The following is a 12898-nucleotide window of genomic DNA, read 5'->3' as shown; positions in this document are numbered from 1 at the left end:
GGCATGGTGGCACATGTCTGTAGTCCCAGCTACTCAGGAGGCTGAGGCAGAAGGATTGCTTGAGCCCAGGAGTTTGAAGTTGCTGTGAGCAAGGCTGACGCCACGGCATTCCAGCCTGGGCAACAGAGCAAGACTCTGTCTCAAAAAAAAAAAAAAGAAAGAAAAGAAAAAGAAAAAGGGGGTGATTTCTGCAGCCTCAGCCACAGCCTTCACTGTGAATGTGCCCCTCCTCCAACCCTTGGAGTTTCAAGATTGACTTTCCCCCAGGACTGGATCCTGCCCATATTTGGTGAAAGCAAATTTTTCTGGGCCTTTTCTAGAACTTCAAACTCACTGTCTTTCCAAGTGCTGCCTTCCTTGCAGCCTCTGGGCCCTAAGCCCAAGAGTCAGCCTTGCCAGGAGCCTCAGGCAATGCTCAGCAGCAGAGAGAGAATAAAACAGACATGGGACCTGCCACATTGGATATATAGTGTGTGCCATATGAACAGTCATTGCAGAGCAAGCAGAGAAAACCTGTGGCACCATAACCCAACGTATGGCCATGTGTTTATATGCCACTAGTTATCTTCCTCCTCCACATTTGTAGGAAACTGGTTCTAGCAGGTCTGGGCCCAAACCTCTTGGCAGCAGCAGCAGCTGGATACTTGTCCTAGAAAGGTTACAAGCTGAGTTAGGGTCTCTTCACATTCCTCAGCCCCCTCCCTCCTGGCCCACTCCCTGACAATCTTTGCCACAGGACAGAACACTTTGAAGGTGTACAGGTGAGGATGTGACAGATGCCTGCCTGACTTGAAGACAATCTCAGCCCCCAGTTCCAGCACTAAGAGCAGCTGTTGAAAGGCCTGTGGGTGCCAGGTGCTTTGGGTCTACCCTGTCCCAATCTCCAGAATCCCTGTCCTCCTTCCTCCCCAAAGATCGGTGCCCAAGAGGCTTACATCTGCTGTTTCGACAAGCACAAATAGGAGAAACTCCATGGGAGGAGAACATTTTTGTAGACCTGTGGAAATTTGGGCTTCATTGAAACGCCTCCTTTCACCTCCGAGCTTCCTCGGAAGTACCCTGGGAGGGAGGATGGGACGTTTTGGAAAGCAGCAGGGGGCGGGGTGGGGTGGGTGGGTGCGCCCCAATGATCTCATGCTGACAGAATACCTTTGCCCCTGACTCTTGGTGAGAGACAGTCTGGGGCCTTTGTGTCTGGAACTGGGCAGGAAGTTCCCAGGACAGAGCCCAAACACCCTGGCTGACCAGCGCCCATTGCCCAGACCAGGGCTGGCACACTGCACCCACGGGGGGCGGGGGGGTGGTGGGAGAAAGGGAGAAAGCAGCTGCACTGGCCTCCTAAGGGCTTCACCCGTTTTGTGTTGGGGCTATTTCGGAAAGTTTGGGGTGATCCAGGGAGAAAGACCTGCTCACCTGGGCTATTTCAAGGACAGCAGATGGGAAGGCCTGCCTCCTGAGCAAACCAGAACCCTCGTTTTTGGCAGAGGGAAGAAGAGAAAGGGGGCCCTGTCTCTTCTGTGTCTGTCAAACGAGAGGACCAGAACTTTTTTTTTAATCTTTATTTTTCCAGCCTATAAAGGCTGCAGAAATCCCCTGGGCAGACTCCGGCCCTGGCGCCACCCGCCTCAGGCCCTCCTCGCAGCTCTGCGAGACGGGCTCTGGGACGCCCTCCCGCCGGAGCCCGGCGTGGGTTGGGCGCTGTCTTCGGACAGTACCCAGAGCCCGCTCCTCCTGTCGCACACTCGCCCGGACCAGCCGCCCGCTTGGGCCTGGGCGGCGCGTTTCGTTGAAAGAGGGTCAGCGGTGCCTGCGGGTTTGCGTCCAGGCTCCCGGCCTCTCTCCACCCGGCCCCTCGCCCCCGTGGGGCCTGCCGCAACCAGGCGGAGGCAGCTGGGTATTTGTAAACCCCGCACTCCGCGGTTTTCTGTGTTGCCCAACGTTTGGGGCAGGGCACGGCGCGGACATCCCGATCACACGAATTCTCCGTTGCAGAGGACCGGCCCTGCGGCGCCCTGAGCCCGGGCAAAGTTGCACAGTGCTGGGCTCCGAGTGGCCCGCACTCCCGAAACGCCGAGAACCACGGCGTCGCCCGTGCCGCACGTGGCTGGCACGGTCACAGGCCCTACGGGCCAGAGCAGCAGGGTCCCCTGGGGTCGCCGCTGCCCCTCTGTCCTCCGTGCCTTTAGCTTACGACCCACGCATCTGCCGGGAGGGCTCTCAGGAGAAAACGGTTTGGAGGCCGCGGGCTCACAGGGAATTTTGTTCAAACGAAAAGAGCGAGGGCAGGGGCTCAGGGCCCATTGGGAGGCCGGCAAAGTGGCGAATAGGCCCGGGCGGCGCCAGCATCAGGCAGGATTTGAGGCGGGTACCCGGGCCCAGGGCGCTGGCCGCCTTCCCGCGACGCCCGGCCGGGCTCGCGGCTTTCCGTCCCCGCCCGCGTCACGCCCCAGTCCCGGAGTCCCTTCCCTCTGCGCGGCGCTCCCTCCCGGGCCCCTCGCCTGGGGGTGGGGGATGAGGGCGCGGCGGGCCGGGCCTCCAGCTAAGGGGGCCAGGCTCGCGGCTGTTGGTTCAGGAAGCGGCCGAAGTCCGCGGCCGGGTGGTTTTTCGTCTAGGCCTTGGAGGGGCATCGGGTCCGGATCCCGTGTGCTGCGGGGGATCTGCACGCGAGCGCCCCCACGCGGTACGTCTCAGCGTTCGGGTCAGCGGGTCGGTGCGCTCCGTCCCCCCACTGCCCCACCTCTGGCCTCTAGCCGAGGAGGGAGAGCCCGCCGCTTCCTCCCTTCTCACCCCCTGCACTGACCGGCCTACGCGCTGGCAGAGAGGGCTCGAGAAGGGGGCGCGTCCGTGAAGAGCGCTACCTCGGAGACAGACACAGCCCGGCGGTGCAGTAGGTTGCCAGACAGGGTCTGACCACACGATTCTAGGGGGATAGACAGAGGCTTTTCTCCATCGCATGTTTCCCCTGGAGTGTCTGGGCGCCCAGGAAATGCTGAGTGGATGCCTGAATGACCAATGCGGTTTGACTGACAGCAGCAACTGGGAAGTGACCAGGCCAATAGGAGAATGGCCCTCTTCCTCCTCTTTCCTCCTGCTCCTCTCTCCCAGCCCCCTTCTTGCCCTCCCCTTCCTTGTAGGGGAAGTCTCAGAGAGCTGGATGCCTTCCTTCAACCAGAAGTACGGGGTGCTGGAAACTCCCTAGGGCCCAAGAAGCTACAGACTGAACTCGCCGCTCTCAGAAATTCCAGATCTAACTGCCTGTATAGCATTACCAGGTCCCCATGGGCTGCCAGAAAGAAAGTTTTCTAAGTAGAGTTATTCTAATTTTTCTATGGGCTGCTGTCTTTAGTTGCATTTCCTTAGCTACTTTACAAAAATCCTCTGTAGGCAACGGGTAGATCAGGTTTCCTGTAAGAAGTGACTTTTTTTTCTTCTTTCCATTACCTGTGAGAAACTCTATCTGGGAGTAGGGATTCCTGGCTTGGCACTTCTCTCTCATGCAGTATCTGTTTTTATTGCCATTAATTACAATGCATCAGCCCCACTCATCAGTGATACCCCTACCCCTGGCTGGTGACTGCTCTTGGCTCTCCCGATTTGGGTAGCGCCTGGGCAAGAGGCCACTCCCACCTGGCCACTGGAGGCAGCCACATAGGGGTTTCCACCAAGTTCTGCATTTTTAAAGGGAACCTGGAAAAAGCCAGCATTGTTCTTAACTTAGAAATCCAATACTTTGTTGTCTCTGTGAATGAAGGCATCCAGGGGCTGTTTCTTGTAGAGGAATGTGTGCTAATTAATTTATGCACAGTACTGTGAAAACACTTTAATGAAGTAGGTAGAAACAAGATACTGCCCTGTTGGGGAGGGCAGAAAGCTCAGGGAAACCTGTGCATGAGGCTGCTACAGAGGGACCTAGTCAAAGTCAGCCTCAAATAGGTGTCTTCTGGTAGCACTGTGGCATTCTGGTTTGTGGTGACAGGTAAGGTTGGTCCTCTTGCAATAAGTACCTTTGTTCCAACCATTGTAACACAGTCGCGCTGTTGGCATATGCTCACACATGGAGAAGGTAGTGTGGGGAGAGCAGAGAATGTGGGCTTTGGCAGCAGACAGGCCTAGGTCCTTTAGTAATTACTCAATCTCAGAGCCTTATTTTGTTCATTTGTAGAATGAAGATAAGAGCCCAGTGCTTGGTGCACAGTAAGCATTCAACAATTGGTTGTTGAATTGAATACAGTTGCTTTGGGGATTAGAAATAAAGCTTATGAAAAATCTGGCTCATAGTAGGTGCTCAATAATTGAGGCTATTGTCACCAGGGCTGTGATGGTGATAAGTGTGTTTAGAGTTGCATACTATTAGTGTTATTTCAGAAAGCACTTGGCTTAAATGCCAAAAAGCAGGTTTAGTTTCCAGGTGATAAATATTATCAAGCCTCTGTTATATGCCCAGACCTGGCCTAGGCAATCCGGAAAATGCTTGGATATGTGATTGGAGGTCCTTGGAAGCAGTTGGAAAGACAGGAACAGGTACAACAGGAGATCATCTTGGTGTCTGCTGTTCACCATTCACAGCAGCCTTGGAGTCAGGCTATCTGGGTTAAATCCTGCCTCTGCCTCTTAGTAACGATGTGACCAAGGGTAAGCAACTTAATCTTCCGGAGTCAGTTTTCTGGTGTTGGGGGGCGGGGCGATAAAAGCAGATGTAATAAACACCTTGCTCCCAGAGTTTTGGGAAGAGGAAACAAGCTAATGTATGTGAAAAGCCTAGATCCCTGTTTGGAGACAAAATGGAGAACTTCAGTTGCCATAATGTTTTGCATCATGTGCTAATGTTTCCAGGATTTTGGTCACATTAGAACAATTCTCAGAGAGCAAAAGACAGTTGCAAACAAGAGTGACATTGCATATTCCTATGTGGTTGAGACAAAGTTTTCTTCTATTCCATTTGTTCTCAGGCCTGAGCACAAAGCAGAACTCATACTGAAAGCTCCATAAGTGTGTGGATTGTGACTGTGACCAAGAGAAAATGAAGTGACTCTCCTTTCCCTCCCTAACTCCTTCCTCATCAGCCCCCTCGTACCTGGAGATACAGCTAGGGGTTTATGTTGAAATAAAAAATAGAGCATTTTTACCCACCAATAGTACTCCATGTACTTCCTCTATGCACAAAGCAGGATACTAATGTATAGCGGGTACAATGATAGTATAAAGTGGGTATTATCAGCATTTATAGATGAGGAGACAGCATCAGAGAAGTCAAGCAACTTGACCAAGGTCATACAGCTGGTAAGGAGCCTCTGGGAGAAGAGTAGAACCAGGGCAAGCTGTGCTTCAAGAAAGAACAAAGGCACCCGGAGAGGAGCACAGAAAGGAGACGTTCTACCCGTGCTCTTATAGAAGAAGCATAAGTCCCTGCCTCATTGACCCTGGGCTTGGCTATGTGATAGGCTTTGACCAGTGAAAGGCAAATGGATGAGCTGAAGCTTTTAGAGACATTGCAAATTGCCACCAGGACCCTTTCTTTTGCCTTCATCCCCACATAGGTGTGACTCCAGCCTGTGTCACAGGATGGAAAGGAAGATGGAGCAAAGTGCAGAGTCACAGATGCCTGCAGCCTACATTTAATATGAGTGAGAAATAGTGTGCATGGTTGTAAACCTCTGAGATTTAGGGACTGTTGGTTATGACGGCAAAGCTTAGTAATGTATTTCCCTCTCTTTCCTCAAATCTCTTTATGTGCCGTTTTCTCTCCCTGGAAACTTTCTCCTCCGTTTCCAATCCCCTGACCTTTCAGGACTCAGATTAGGTGTTAGTTTTCTTGGGAAACTTTCCCGACTGTCTTCCTCCTCCAGGTCAGGTCTGTGGTCCTGCTGCAGTTCCTACCTCACCTTCCTTTCATCCCCGGCATGACACTTATCCCACAGAGCTATCACCTGTAGATTTCTTACCTGACGTGACCAAGAAGGCAGGGCCTGTGTCCTTCTGGTTCACCTTGCACATGGTAAATCCTCAAAAAATATTTGTTAAAAAAGGAATGAATTTAGAAGTGTGAGTAATCTACCTGTGTGTCAGATTTTATTTCTTAAAAGATGGCTACAACAACCTCTCCCATCTTGCGTGTATTCTTTTAATGTGACTGACATTCCTCTTATTAAGGGGTGTGTGTGGGGGGGGTCCCCTTAAATTTGGATGAGCTGTTACTACAGCAGAAGTGACACGATGTGACTTCTGAGGCTAGATCAGAAGGGAAATACACAGTGTCTGCCTAGTTCTCTTGGACCACTTGTTCTTGGAATCAGCCACCATGCTGTAAGGAAGCCCAAATAACCCGTGGAGAGGTCTTTGTGGAAAAGAACTGAGGCCCCTCAGGCCTAAGTTCCCAAGCAAGAACCAGCACCAATTTGCCAGCCATGACAGTGAGCCATCTTGAAAGTGGATCCTCCAGCCCAGTCAGGTGGTCCCAGCTGATACCACAAGGAGCAAAGCTCAGCCACCCTTGCCAAGGCTGCCCAAGCTGCACATTCATGAGTAAAATAAATGACTCTTGTTTTAAGCCACTAAGTTTTGGAGTGATTACTACACAGCAATAAATAATTAGAATATTACATTTTTTGTGGATCTGAATACTTGTCCTGAACCCCAGTCCCCTGCCTTGGGCCTTAAAGACCAGCCCTCTCCACTGGGACCAGATATTATGCTCACACTCCTAGCCACTGGCTGGGGTGATTCTCTGGATGGGTCTTGGGCCCTGGAACTCTGAGGCTGCCTCTACCTGGCTTCAGGTAGTACTTTCCCCAGTGTCTGTCCCCTGGACTAGAGCTCCTGGACGCCCATGCAGCGGGGACTCAGTAAGTACCCCACTCCCCACTGGACACCAGATAGTGCCTCCATGCTTCCCATCAAGGACACGGACCCTGCCAGGACAATTCTCCATCCTAAGGTAGCTGCATTCTTTCCCCTGGTTCACACCACGATGGCTCAAGGCTTCCTCGGGACCGCCTAAATTAGGACACTATCTCACATTCTTCATCTATAAAGGGGCTAATATTAAGGGAGACCCCATGAGGTTATTACGAGGACTTAATGTGACTCCATCCATGTTTGGTAAACTCCTAACAGACTTGTTCTGCCAGAATGAAGAGGAGGCTGCACCGTGAACGTAAGGGCCACAGCTGGGAGACACAGTAGATTGCACCACCAGCTAACGTATTTCCCTTTCAAAGAACAGGCACTGGAACTTTCTATATAGAACATACACAGAAAAATATATAGTTTTAAATGAAAAGTTAAGAGCAAATAAAAATATCATCTCCTGTGGGTGAGGGTTCACTGGATTTGGCTGAGGCTGTAAGAAGGGAGAGGACAGGACCCAGGGCAAAGGCACCATGTAGGACACAAGCGCAGTCAGAGAACAGATTCAGTCTGCAAGTCCAGGAGCCCCTCATAGGGTGCGATTTCCTCACGGGAAAGACTGAAATTAAGCCCACACACGATTATTAGGCGATATATTTTATAGCCCTAGCCAGACTTTAATTTAGAGTTCTTGTTCAAAGGGTATGTGAAGAGACACACACACACATAGACTCAAACAGGAATGTATATGTACCCACATATAAGTACATATTCACATTGTACTCATATATGTATATGCATATGTGCATATATAAGTAACATACATAAAACACACATATAGGCAAATACCTGTCCCCACCACACACATGTGGATGCACATGAACACATTAAACTTATAACGAACAGGAATGGTGGGTACACATGTTCATACTCACATGCAGAAATAATTCCTGAAGTCATGGGAACCAGGTCACCCTCAATATATTACGTACCTCTGTGTCACCCCTAAACCAGTCCTTTATACGGGACTTGAGTCGTGATTTATAGTTGTGGTTTTGGGGGAAGGAGACTTAGGTGGTAAGAGAGGTAGAAGTTAAAACTAGAAAATATAAACAAATTCAGTTACTGAGCTTGCTGTTCTGAATGGCAAGCGTTCCAAATTGGAAAAATTTGTACACTCAATGCATTATAATCTCTGTAGCTACTGTGGCATGTGGCTGGGGCTGTGGTCATTCATAAGGAATCTGTAGTTTCTGCTAGCTTTTTTCTAGCCTATATTTCATCTGAGAAGTTCCTAGAAGGTCAAATGTCACCCACATCAATACTGACAATGCCCACCAGCGATTCGATTCAATCTAATCTCATTCCATTCCAGTCAATGGAAAAATGTATACTTCTTTCCCTAAAAAAATCAATCCAAGGAGTATTTAAACTGCTTTTACTCTATGTCCAACTCTGTGCTAAGTCAGTCGGGGGGAGAAGACCAGTTGGTCAACAAAAGCAACCTGTGTGAAGCAGAAGAAAACATGACCACTCAGCACTACTTACCAGGAGGGAGGGAGGAAACCGAGTGCCTGGGTGGGCAAGGAAGGCTTCCTGGGAAGGTGGTCTTGATCTGGGTTTTGAACAACAGGAAGAATTAGGATAGGGGAGACGTGAGAGGAGCACACTGAAGTTTGGAGGAGCACAGGGCAGAGGGTGGGCCTCTGAGGTCAAAAGGGGCGGGGAGAGTAGGAGGAAGCTCTGCCATTCTCCTTTCTCAGCTCAGAGACCAGCCACATCTCTGCCTTGCGTTTTGAGGCAGGGAACCCTAGAGCCCTGATTGAAGACTTGAAAGCTCCATGAGGTCAGGGTCTGTGGCATCTTGTTTGTGATGGGGTCACCTGGGCCCAGCTCAGTTCCTGGCACATGCCTTGCTTGCATCTGCTCTTCCCCACGATTCTCCATGGCAGCTCCAGTGATTTTCAAAACATGTCACATTATTTTGATGTTTAAAATTCCCTGTTGGTTCCCCACTGCACCCAGCACAAACTCCTTACTGCGATCTCCAAGGGCTAAGGTGATCCCATGTCTCTCTCACCTGCATCTGGTACTCTTTCTCTGTCTCTTTGTTCATTATGCACCAGCTGCCGTGACTTCTTTCCTGTTCTTCAAAGGTGCCAAGCTTTTTCCTACCTTAGACTCTGACCGTAGCTGTCTCCTACCCTCTCCCCTATATAATTCTCTTTCTTTTCTTTCCTTTTTTTAAGAGACAGGATCTCCCTATGTCAACCAGGCTGGAGTGCAGTGTTGTCATCATAGCTCCCTGCAACCTCAAACTCCTGGACTCAAGAGATCTTCCTAGCTCAGCCTCCTGAGTAGCTAGGACTATAGGGGCACATCACCATGCCCAGCTAATTTTTTAAATTAGGGTCTCACTATGTTGCCCAGGCTGCCCTCAAACTCCTGGGCTCAAGCAATCATCCTGCCCATCCTCCCAAAGTGCTGGTATTACAGGCATGAGCCACTACACCTGGCTTGTGGTATTTTCTTCATAGTACTTACCACCATCTGAGAGTATTGTGTTTGTCTGATTACTTGTTGACTGTCTTACCCTGAGAATATAAGCTGCATGACAACAGGGACTTTGCCTGTCTGATTCATGGCTGCGTACAGAAATATACAGAATTGACCAATAGGCATTCAATCTGGCCCTATCAGGTGTGGCCCTGGATAGCAAATGCAGTGTTGTTGCAGAGAGAGGACTGGTGCTCATAATATAGTCTGAGCTCCATGCAAGACAGGATGAAGTTAATCTGTAGAGCAGTGGCTCTCAACCTTTTGGGGCCAGAGACCTCACTGGAAAGGTGAAGAAATCTGTCTGCCCAAGAAAATACTCACATGCATATATACATGAAAGGTGGTCTTCAATTTAGGGGTTCACAGATCCTCTCCCCCACCCCCAGCCCTGAGCTCATCCCTAGATCTGTGGTGTGGGCAGAAGTAAACCTTCTGCTTCCCTGGGGTTCTTAGCACCCCTTTGGGTTGGGGACAGGGCTTTTGTCTCCCTTCACAGCTGCTAGTCTGACAGGCACGAGAGTGGAAAAGAATCTTTGCACTTACCCACTCCACCCCCCGCCCCCTGCACCAGGGGTGTCTCCTCTCATCAGGGACAGACACTATTCTTAGCCTTTATTCAATGTTGTCAATTTTTTCAGGTATCAAATACTTTTCCTTTCTTATAATTGTTCAAAATTTACTGGATTAAGTAATTTCTCCCTTCTTGCCCTTAATGAAATGGTCCCCAGTGCCCAGCATGGTGCCTTGTACTCAGCAGAAGCTGAAAAGTTCTTTTGTTAATTTATAAATAAAAGCCGTCTTTTATTAAGTGCTTACTATGCGCAGACACGAGCAAGGGGCTTTAGAAGGATTTCGTTGACTCCCCTGACAACTCTATAAGGTTGGTACCATCATGAGGCCCATCTTGCCTTTTGGAAAGTGGGTACTGTGGCACAGGGAGGTTAAGCTAGTGATGCGGCAGAGAAAAGAGTTGAACCAAGGTCTGCTAGCAGACCTGGGCATGTAACTACACTCCTGTATTTCTGTGCTGAGCAGCAGGACTGTCGAGTTAATGGTGACTACACTGACCATGATTTGGCAGCAGCTAAAGGGAGGAAAGAGGAATGCAAGAGCTGTCCAGGCGTCAGGCATGGCCGAGTGCCCTCCGCCCCTCCTCCAGGTGTGGTCCTGGGGCCGGGCCACCTGAGCCAGGATGCAAGGACAGGCGATGCCACAACACCCTATGGAATTTCATTTTATTGGTAGCCAGGGTGGGAGGGAAACCACCACATTGGAAGAGCGGGCTCATTCTGGAACGGAGATTTATTTGACTGCCCCCTGCGAGGTCTCTTGAGCTGGCTGGGGTCAGAGGGAGGATATTTTCGTAAGCATAAACCGTTCCTGAACGTTTCCTGCGGCAGCTCAGGTCTCCCTTTAGCAGTCACAGGGCCTGTTATCTAACGCCTCCCTCTGCTTCCAAACATGTTCAAATGAGAAGAAACCCCCTCTAGGAAGAGCCTCTGGCTTTCAGGAACCAGATGGACCAAAGAGTAGGAGCAGGCAGAGTGGCTACCCACTACCCACAGTGTGGGGGCTCAGAAGTTTTTGATTCAATTCAGCACACATTTTCTTGAGCGTTCGGCAATGTGCTGGGCACTAAATTTGGGGTAGAGAATGTCTGGCTTTTGCCTAAGATCCCACCATTGAGTAGCTATTGTCACCCTGTGAAAATGCTAACCAGAGGGGTCTGTGGATAACATTCAAGGAGTCTGTGAACTTGGATGGGGAAAAAGGCATGTTTATTTTCACTAATCTCTAACTGAAGTTTAGGAGATCCTTCAAGAGTGTAGGCAACAGTCACAGTAGAATACCTACGACTTCCTTACCAGTAGAAACCGCAGGTATTTTCACAACACTTTAGAGTTGATGCAGATATCTTGATGTAGTTATGCTCATCACTACTTTGAAACTGTGGTGCTTATTAGTCCTACTACTTGATCTTGCAATTTAAAATGTCAATAGAGAAGCACATGTTATTATATCACATTTAAAACCTATTTTTATAACATTCTTTCAACATAATTGGTTGTCTTTGCAATCACGAGTATTTTATTTTATCCATTCAAAAATGGTTATTCTGAGAAGGGGTGTGTAGGATTCACCAGATGCCAAAGGCACAAAGGCACACAAATTGGTTAAGGATCCCTGCAAAACTGGTGTGTATTTAGGGGGGTCTTCCTTCAGTGCAGTGTTGCAGTTGTTTTGAAAAATGATTAATTCTTCATCTTTCACCTGCTCAGAGAGGCCCTGGGCAGGCATCAGGGAGAAAGAGAGGCAACCTGGGGAACCCTAAGAGGTTTCAGTCTGAGTCTCAACTTTCTCATCTATAAAATGGGGCAGCCAAGTCGTCAACAGGAGGTGCTCTTTCCCCATTCCCGACCAGTTAGGAGGTTGGCAGAGCAGTTCACACTTCAGGTGCCCAGATTTGACATGGCCGGGCGCTGAGCCTGGCATGGTGACATCACACAGTCAGCCGGACCCTCTGTGATTCCTGTGTGCCAGAATGAAAACAGCTTTTTTTCTTTTGGAATCCAAGATGCTGAGTCATTCACCAGCTCAGAAGTTTTGTAAAACAGTCCATCTGATTAGAGCTGATGCTGGCTGTGTAGCAGGCTTGCAGGGAGGTACAGGTCTCCAGGTTTCTGAGTCCAGGCCTAACTTATTACTGAGTTATTGATCTCCTGTCTTTTTAAATGTAGCCACCCTCCACCTATCCATTTATTATCGATCTATTTATCCATCCATTGATTATGGTCCATCCATTTATCCATCCACTCATTCCCTCATCCTTCACCTTCCTCTCCACCCCCGTCTAATGTAAGATCCCTCAATAGGGCAGAGACATTGTGTTCTCTGCTATATTCCTGGTTTCTAGCATAGTTCCTAGCACATAGTAGGCCCTCAATAAATTCTCACACTGAGCATTCACTCACCCATTTACACTTTGCACAGGGTGCTCCTTTGGGAGCCTTGCTCACTGCTGGAGCCATATCTGGTTTTTTGGGGGGTTCATCAGTATCCCAACAGAGCCCCAGAGAGTCCCTTTCCCCTGTAATTTAGCCAAGAGTCTTGAAACTTGAGAAAGGAGATCTGGGGGCTAGTCCCAGATATGCAAAGACAAGGTATGTGGCCTTGGGCACTAACATTCTCTGTTTCCTTGGCAGAGAGATGACAAGCTTGAGCCAGGAGAGCTTTGAGAGTCTTCAGACTAATAGACTATGATTCTATAACCCAAACCTTTCTTACTGTAGGGCAAGTGAAACCATGTTAAAAAACTGCTTGGCTTCAAAGGGAAGTTTCCGTAAATTCAGCCATCTAAGATATGTTTCTCAGCAACCCAGGGTCTCCCTAGCTGAGTAGCTAACCATTATTCAGCCCTGGAATAGGATTCTCTTCCGGTAGTCCCATTATGAACACATTACCCCACTCATAATTGGGAAGATCCAGGAGTGCC

The sequence above is a fragment of the Propithecus coquereli genome, unplaced genomic scaffold (genome assembly GCF_000956105.1).
Source record: "Propithecus coquereli isolate 6110/MARCELLA unplaced genomic scaffold, Pcoq_1.0 Scaffold43, whole genome shotgun sequence".
Taxonomy (NCBI): Eukaryota; Metazoa; Chordata; class Mammalia; order Primates; family Indriidae; genus Propithecus; species Propithecus coquereli.
This window is presented reverse-complemented; position numbering follows the sequence as displayed.